Raw genomic sequence first — 9,157 nt, forward strand, 5'->3', positions numbered from 1 at the left:
ACCTCATATGGAATTTCCATGTTCCACCTAACTATAGAATGGTTAAGCAAAATCTCTCTTCAGTCATTCACCCCTGTGCCATATTCCAAGCATGAATTTGGGATCTTATAGAACACATTAATCAAAACTCATCCTGAGCTTCAGAGGTCATCCACCTCAACACATCAAATAATGATTCCACCTCACCGTCAAAATCACAAAAGCATCATCATATTGGCCTCCATCCAAGCCTTCTAAGGCTTCTAGAGTGATTGTTTGAACCAAGGCTTCTAGGACTAGCAACACAACCCATAGCTACCATTAGATATTTAGAGAATTTGTCCAACCAAGGCTTATAGGACTAGTAACTCAACCCACCAAGGGCTTCCAAAGTATTTTTCCAACCAAGGATTCCAGGAGTAATAAATAAACCCAAGATAAGGAAACATGAGGACCAACCAAAAACAAATAATGAAAGTAAACCCACAATCACCATATCTATCGAGGAACTGGAAAGGCTAGCCAATCCACTATTAATCTAGAAAGTCCTCCATGGAAATGATAGATCATGACCAATAATCCTCATGCATATGCCATGCATGATAAAACTAGTGAAGAAAACATACATGCAACTCGCTACCTACAATTAAATCTGATGTTGCTACTAATCTCGATGCCCGCTCGTGCTTTCCTGCTCCAAGAATCCATGTATGCCACACCCACCAAGAGTGCTCCAATAAAACTCTTAGACTCCAAGACTATGAGAGAGAGAGAGAATAATGAGAGAGCTCCAAAATTTAACTCACAAAATGTTACCAATTGATCCTCTAAATCCTTTGTATGAATGATGCCTCTATTTTCTTCATTTTCCATTATTTTCCTTCATTGTCCTCCTCACATGCAACCTATAACCTTTCACCCCCTTTTTCTCATAATTTCCATTATTTTCATAAATAAATGTGCCAAAAATGCCATTTTTCCTTTCCAAAACCTTGACCATTTCCTTTTCCAATTTCCTTAGTCATAAACAATCACAAGTGGTCTACATCACTTGGATTTTTCCAAACATTTAGCTTGTAATAAGTGTCCCATCATCTATGGTTATTATTTTGCATTTATTTACTTTAATTGCATGGAATTTTCACCAAGGCTATTATAGTAGATCTCTAAGATTTTTTTTGTTAACGTAAATCAACCAAATTTCTACCCAGTCTATTAATTCTCTCAAGAGATTATTTCCCATCCCTTTTCTTTAAGTCTTTCCTACTTCTTTTTCCTTTGTTGGTGATAGTTGTTTGGGATCCTATCAATTTTAAGACCTTGTGTTTTTGGACTGCTATGACTATAATATTAATTTTCATCGAAGGGATTACTTCTAAATCATTATGATGGCATGCATCATCAATTCCTATTATTTTATCCCATTTATGTATGTGAAGTTGTCCACCTTTGTCATAACTAAATCATTTGTCTTATTTATATGTGATCATAGAACTCTTACCTAGAATGGATTCAACCTTGCCATTCTAGTGCTCCTACCTAGGTTTCTCACCTATGCTTTCTAAATGGATTTCATCTATTTTCTCATATTTTGAGATGTCTGATCCTTCAGGTAGATCAACTTGTACTTCAAAGTTGTTTCCTATCAATTGTCACTTAGGTAGAATATAGGTGATGTTATTATCGTTATGGCACTTCTTGGAGGGGTTTCTTGTAAATCCATCTCCATCCCTTTCTTCTCTCTCTCTTATGTCTTTCTTGGGTTCATTGGGAGATAAATAATAACATAGGTTTCCATGAATGTGATGTCTCCTGTGTCTATGCTAGTACTCAATATTTTCAAAGAAATATTTTTCTTTTAATTCTAGGTCTATTGCTTCATGGATGGAGCAAGAGATAATAATATATACACATATCCTTTCATAAAATGTATATATGCAATGGTTTTCTTCTTCTAATAGGAAGAAAAACTAACCCATATTGTTGCCGATCTCCTTCAATGTCTACAAAACTCGGTATTCTTACAGTAGAAAATACATGTGTATCTAGGCAGGCGCCCAGGAGAAGTCGTCTTTGTCAAGGTTGAAGTGTGCTACTCAATGGCCCATTTAAATTCTAGTTGATTTGAAGAAGTAAGGGCCCCCATCCATTACAACCTTCAAATCCTGTTTGTGAGAGAAAATTATAGTAAAAAACTACATTGAGCCTAATTTTACCTCATAGTGGAATTTTTTCTTCCATCTCATTGTAGTCTAGTGGAGTGTTTTTTTTCTATTGGCCAAATTGTGATGAACATGCAAATCGATGCATGGTCCTACATGAATTGGATATTTCCATTCACCTTGGCTAGAGGGATGCCAATCCATGATATTTATATTGATTTAACACTACATTTTCTTGTGCTATTCTTTACAAGGGTTTTTTTATTATTTGTGGTTGGTGTTTCTTCCATACCTAGCTTGATGGCATTAGTAGCCTTGGATTTACCTAGGCTATGATACACATAATGGGTGAATCTTATAGAGTAATTGGAGTCACTTAGAGATGCTCCCCTATAAGTCTCTGTTCCTAGCAAATAGTTTAGTAAGAAAAGTTCAGAAAGGAATAAGGTATGTGGAGAATAATGAAATCAAGATTATAGAGGTGATGATCATGAACTAGAATTTGATTGACTTCCCTAGAGGGAATCAAGATTTATTACAGCATATTCATATTAAATAAATGTTTCATAGGAAATAGATTTTTATAAGAGTTTTTCATACAATTTTCCCAACATATATATGAAATTATTTGTTGTCTTTCCTTTAAAAATGCTAAAATCCTCCAATGTTTCCATCCACTATTGTATAGTTCCTAGTTCCCCTTTATCCAGAATACCCCATTCTTCACCTTTCATAGTCATTTACCTCTTTTCTATTCCATCAAATGGTAGAAACATATTTTTGTAATACAGATAGTATTTCATCTCCATATTGCATAGCTTTTTTTTTTTGTTTTTCCGCTAAAGTTATCTACCATTAAACATTCCCCATGCATTTCCGCCACAAAAATTAGCAACCCCCCTTTTAGTATGAGTTTTATTAGCTAACTAAACTTTAGTTTATAATTCCAATTGTTAAGAATAAAACCAAAAAGAAATAAAATTAAAATAAATGTGGAAATGAAACAAAGGATAAAAAACAAAAAAGAGGCACAAATATAAATAGCTCACTTGGTTTGGGCTACACCTGTGAAGAAATACCTAGTCCCTTATTTTATTGCATATAGTAAAATGAAGGGATTACAACCTACAATAGATCTACTGCAAGCTCCTCTTTTCTCTCTCAAGGCCTCCCCTCTCTCCATTATGATATCTCAATAATACATATATAAAATACAATTCACTCGTTAAAAGAAAGTTTTCTCTAGGAATAAAAACCATAAAATAACATCTAGTATCATATCTAAACTAATGATGGATGGTCTAGATTTACAATGAAATTCAATATTTTACAAGCTATTTTTTCCAAAAGAATTTCTTGGGTGTGATGCCACTAAACACTCATCGAGGAGGTTCCAAACAATTTTCATCACCCCTATGGGTCCCCTGGTGACAATAGTAGTGTACACTTTTAAAGAAAATGAAACATATTGTAGGTTAAGAATGAAACGATAACAGAGATTACAATCTATATGTTTTTAAATATAAAAGTGATCCAAAGTATCATTTTTAATATCATTTAAATTCAAAAACTACTATCAATAAAGAAACTTTGAATGTCACGTGATGATTATGATCAATAGTATTAAGTTAACAATACTCAATGATGACGAAGGTGAATAGTAAGAATGTAATAAATTATGCATCTACCAATTTCAAGATGTTTCCTTGGTCTTTTATTCACCTGTACATGCTAGATTTATCAGCTTTTTTCATATGGTTGAGATGAGACTTCTTTTTTGTTTGAAAGACAATTCAATTCATTAACTCAATGCATTGAAAGGAATACCATTTCCCACTTATAGATGCCATTAGTATCTTTCTCCAATCTATTTTTTTTCCTGATAATTCTATTAAAATTTTATTTCACAATTTTTTTATTTTAATGCGTCATATATGAATGCACAAATATATATATATATATATATATATATATATATATATATATAAGTTTTCTAATCGTTTTAACATGAAAATAGTAATATACAAACCAATATTTTACCTCGTAATATTTATTTTAAAATGGGTTTACACTACTATTGTAAAATCATTTTGTTTTAAAATATTTCCCACCGTAAACTTCATTCAAATACAGATATTCTCCAATAGTAGGAACAGTTCCACAATTATTGTGCTTTTTAGTATGTCATCAATATGATTTTCTTAACAAGTATAAAGGATTCAGTATGATCGATGCTAAATAATACTCATAATTGTGTTGGGTATTGAAGGCAAACAACCTATGAACAATATATTAAGCTGTGGGTACGTCAATCTGAAAAAACTTGGAAATATGGTTAGCTTTGGGATGAATTTTCCCAACAGAAATATAATTACCCCAAGGATAAGAACATTTACACCAATGACAAACCATCTTACTCCAATAGAGAATTCAAATTGGATAAAAGAATATTATTATTATTGATGTGTTCAAATTAGTTTGGTATTCCTTTTATTAAATTTTGTGACTTAAAATTAATTTTCGCCAAGAAATCATATTTATCGTCTAAGCCTCACTAAATGAGGGGAGTTGTTGGCACAAGGGTAGCCCTTGGCTCCTCCAATGATTAGTATAAATAATATACCTTGAACCTCATTAATACACCATCAAAAGTGTAATAATCATTGGAGAATAACCGTGAGGTAAGCACAAACCTAGGGGAGACATTCTAAGAGAAGAGAGAATCAAGTTTGATCTACTTTCTATGTTTTGTTTTGGACATGATTAGGATATTATTTTGGAGATAAACTCAAGGAGTTTTTTTGTGCAGGTCTTATAGTGTTAAATATTTGTGGATATAATGCAAGTCATCTCGGCATTATCAAGGAGGTTCAACCCCTTTCTTTGAGTATTCATGACCTATGGTAAACGACAATTGAAGGTTGAGTGTCTTGAGGCATTACGGTGAGGATACTAGGCCATGCAAAGAACGATAGCATAAACTATTAGGGGAGGATTAGAGGTAAAGAATAGGGATGCATAATTTCCCTATCAAGGATTAATTAACCTCAAGGAAAATGCACATAATCGTGACCTAGAAAAGTAGGAGTCTATTGTTTGAGGTCTATAGTAATAGTAAAGAAGGTTGTATCATCCTATAATAATAGAATAGAAGCATACGGTGGGAGAAGAGAGGATAATATAGTGTTTAAGGAGATTTAGAGGCCAATAACTAGACTGAGGTGTTCTTGCACATGAAGCCCTAACTAGCAAACCAAAATATCAAGAGTTTATGAATAGGAGCTAAGAAGGATACCACAATGGAAGTTCTCCCATGACCAACTGTGTTGATCATCTTTCCATAATGATGTTTTATTTGGCTAAATTTAGGAGTAGCTTAAGAACAACTATGTGGAGGACTGTAGTAGCTTTCTTCATGCCCTATGTAAACTCCCTTATGAACAACAATATGGTTGTTAGTGCACAGGTGTTTTGGTCTCCTAAGGCTTGATCTTTAGAGGAGCTAAAGGGAAGCCAAGGGGGGATATTTATCAATCCCTAGTTCATTGACTTGTAGAGGTCATCTTATGTGATTAGGTAGTGATATATGGAGTGATACTTGTTCTTAGATGGTAATGATATTTATTATAGTGAAACATAACAATGGCACATGATCCCATGCTAGTAACATGTATGCTACTTGAGGCAAAAGACATACATTAGTTGTGACAATGATATGGAGGTAGCCCTTTTGTTTTCAACTAGGACACTTATCAATGGACTTGTGAAGGGCTTGTGAATGCTGCATTGATAGGGTTGTCTACTTCTTAGCCCTAGGAGGTCTAATATGTTTGATGTTGAAAATATTTCATTATTCTATTATTGAAATAACTTCAACGCATTGCTCTAAATTAATTCTCATTGAGTGCATATTATAATTTCATACTATATCATTGTTAAAATTAATGTCATTCCAGTAATTCCAAATGCTCCAAATCATTTTTTATTACAACATGAATACATCATCACTAAAATCAACATTCCATACTCTTTGTATTATATCATTAGTAAAATCACAAGTACTTAATGAATAATATTGATTATTTTCTCTATTTCGAGGGTTTTACTAGTGTAAATATATACCCTCAAAATTTGAAACCATTTATATTATGATAATATTTTAAAATGTGATTATATATCTTTAAAGACTTTGATCCATTTTCATAATATATTTATTCCTAATATATTTTAAATTATTTTACATTTAAGATTCTTTAAAAGTAATAATATGATATGGCATGGCAAGTTACTAGCTTTTAATAAATGAAGATTTGTCATTCCAATTGACCTTAACATAGGTTTAGGATGCATGAGAGGATCGTTGTCTCTACCGAGCGCTGAGATGTGCAGTCAACCCTAGGTTGAAGGACGCAATGAATGCATCTTCTCGTCAACGAACTCCTGTAGTTGAGGCGATCGACCAAATGGATCCTCCATAGGATGATATCCCCTTCAAAATCAACAACAGGAAATAGAAGAATCTGCAAAAGCATTCACATCCCTCAGCTGTGTAATGCGCTCTGGTGGGCTCCAGTATTGTAGCAATAATGCTACAACTCCTGGAGCTTCCTATCTCTAATTTTATCAACCCGGTAGTTCGTACAAACTTGGAAGCGACGGTGCTGTATGCACAAGTACTAGCTCTTGTCGCAGTTGTCACTTGGTCAGCTGGCACAAGTCCGCTAGGGCTCAAGCCAACTTCTATATGTTCTCAGAAGAAGCTTTCTAAATTATGGATGAAGGCTATCTCAAAGGAAATCAATCTACTTTGTAAAAATGAACTGAAAGCCAACCAAAACATGGAAACCCTGGTAAACCCTAATCTGACTAGTTTAACCTCTATGATGCAATAGTGAGAGTGCAAACTTCTAGAAATGATGCCATTATTGCTAGTGATGTGAAATGCATGAACTTAAACTACTTCCATTGAAAAGAACATTGTTTTTGTATTTTTTCTTAAGTGGTTGGAGTGATTATGATTCTGTTTCTTATTAGGGTTTTGCTGTGCAGAGGTGGTGCGAAGGGAGAGAAAGCTTGGGAAAGGTCAGGAGGGCTAGGAGAGATTCCAGGGGATCCCTAACATCATTCCACAAGATTCCAAAACGTTCAGATGCTTGGCAACCGAGTTTGTAGGCTTCTACACGATGTCTGCAGGGGATCCTACAGGAAGCTCGGGATTTCTAGAGGAAGGCTACTAACTTCTACAGGATGTGCTATAGTTGGAGTTTTGGGTGATGGAGGAGTGGAGGAGTGGTATGAGTGGATGGGTAAGGTGAAGGAGGAGTTTTTGGTGGCTCAGGGACAGAGATATGAGATGAGGAAAGAGTGGGTACAGTTGGTTGGTGGATAGAAGGGTGGAAGCAAGGAAAAGTTAAAAAGATGGAGCTACGTGAGAAGTAGAAGGGTTGGAAGGCTAATGAGCTGAACAGAGTTCGAGCAAGTGGCTTCAGGCGTGGTTGAGAAGAAGAAGAACACGATAAAGTGATGCTATGCAGTGTAAAAGAAACAAATCCTCTATATCTTGCACAAAACTGAGAATTCCATCAACCTATTCTAACTGTGTTATTAACCCAATGAACAACAATGTAAAGTGTGGAAAAAAATCGTGCATGGTGTTGGAACGAAGCAGTAGTGCTCAAGAGCGGAATTCATGGATGGATCTACAATTGAAATGACTGTGTGGCAGCTTGCATGAAAGCATAAGACTGCGTTTTTTGGTGGTTGGTACAACCCACACCCCCAATCTCTAAACAGAGATGGCAGCGAGTGCACTATCAACCTTTTTTGGAGCTCTAATGAATTACAATCCTCCTACTCTAATCTAAGCAACTAAAAAGACTTTAATCATAAACTAATCCTATCCAATCACATTAAAGAAATTAAATCAGTAGACTGTGTTTTTTTCAAATGCATGTCAAAGCAAAGAAATGAAGTGTTGAAAGGAAACAAGTAACAATACATGGAAAAGGAGGTCTATTGCTCTCAGGTTGGGCCCTAACCTGATATCTATAGCTCCCTTAAAAACTCAGAATTGAATCCAAAGCTGCCTGCCTTTATTAAATAACCATGAGTCTAACATCATGCCAAAACTGGCTTACACTGGCTAACCCAAATTGACTAACTGGCTAACCAAATTGACTAACTGAAATGAGGTCTTAAGCCTTCTTATTTATAAAATTTGAGGAACCAACAGTCCTCCTAAAATTTAGGGACTCGGCTGCCCAAAACTTGGAGTTAACAACAGTCCTACTTGACTTGCTTGGCTGCCCTTGTGCTGATTGATTCGGTGGCCCTTGAACTCCGAGCGGATGGTGGAGAATTCGAGGTAAGGGCCCATAAATGAAGGTGACACCTTCCTACAAATCCTCTAGCTTGTTCTCCCACGAATTTGGTTGCCAAGTGCTCATTAAGACCTTCAATTTTGTCTCCAAGTTGGCCAAAAAGGCTACACAAAGCACCCATTAGACTTGTTGGCATAATGACTAACCAAATTCACTCTATTAGCATAAAAATAATCAAAAACATGGAATAATCCAATGAGAATGGTGGATTAAGTCAAATTAGGAAGTTGAATGAGCCCAAATAATTGTACATTTTTGGGGCTCATCATCACCCCCCTACTGAAAGTGTTGCTCATCCTCTGAGCAACCAATCTCTCTCCTCGTCTTTGATAGCCCTGGTGGCCTCCTTGGCTAAAATCTCGGCCGATTTCTCCTTTGGCTTCCCTCTTTTCAAACTTCCTATAGAAACAGTTCGTTGGCTTCCTGTAGAAACAATCCTCTATCTTCATGTAGAAACAATCTGCTAACTTCCTGTAGAAACAGTCTGCTATCAGTTCTCTGTCTTCCTGTAGAAACAGTTGGCACTGTCTTAGCCTGCTTGGCTGAGGGTGCTTTTCCTTTCAGCTTGGCTGTGGCAGCCTTCGTCTTCTCGCCCTTCTGCTCTTCTTCCTCACTATCTTCTGCTTTTCTTAGTGA

This window comes from Pinus tabuliformis, chromosome 1_1 (assembly GCF_031772625.1).
Source record: "Pinus tabuliformis cultivar Carrire ecotype Pingquan chromosome 1_1, CPIR1, whole genome shotgun sequence".
Taxonomy (NCBI): Eukaryota; Viridiplantae; Streptophyta; class Pinopsida; order Pinales; family Pinaceae; genus Pinus; species Pinus tabuliformis.